Source organism: Priapulus caudatus, unplaced genomic scaffold, assembly GCF_000485595.1.
Source record: "Priapulus caudatus unplaced genomic scaffold, Priapulus_caudatus-5.0.1 Scaffold625, whole genome shotgun sequence".
NCBI lineage: Eukaryota > Metazoa > Priapulida > Priapulimorpha > Priapulimorphida > Priapulidae > Priapulus > Priapulus caudatus.
This window is the reverse complement of record NW_014577686.1, coordinates 60,155-60,614: the sequence shown is the minus strand read 5'-3', so window position 1 is coordinate 60,614 and position 460 is coordinate 60,155.

Here is a 460-nt window from a genome sequence, read left to right as displayed (position 1 = left end):
ATATATATATATATATATATATATATATATCCGTTACCACATCGAGAGAGTGTTAGATATGCGCAGTAGTCTTTGCAGAGACGCTGATCATAGTAAGACGTTTCTTCTGATAGCACGGAGGTAGAGTCGAGGGGACGGCAGGCAGCAAGAAGTATCTTATGTATTTCATCTTCAAACGAGCGGAACCAGTTAACAGCTAATTACACTTCCACCATGCGCGCTGTTGTATGGTGGAACATGCGTGTCTTTTTGTTTACGGAATTCGTTTTTTTGTATGAAAATACGGTCACCGTTTAGTATCGTGCCTGCGTGTAGTATTAACAGAGGGCTACACGATCACAGGGGGGTACGTACGCATGTTCTTACGTAGAATATAGTGCGTGTGTGAGGAAGAGGGCGAGAACGTCGCACCAAATGGCGAAAGGGGAGAGGAGGAGGAGGAAGCTCTATGTTTGTGTTG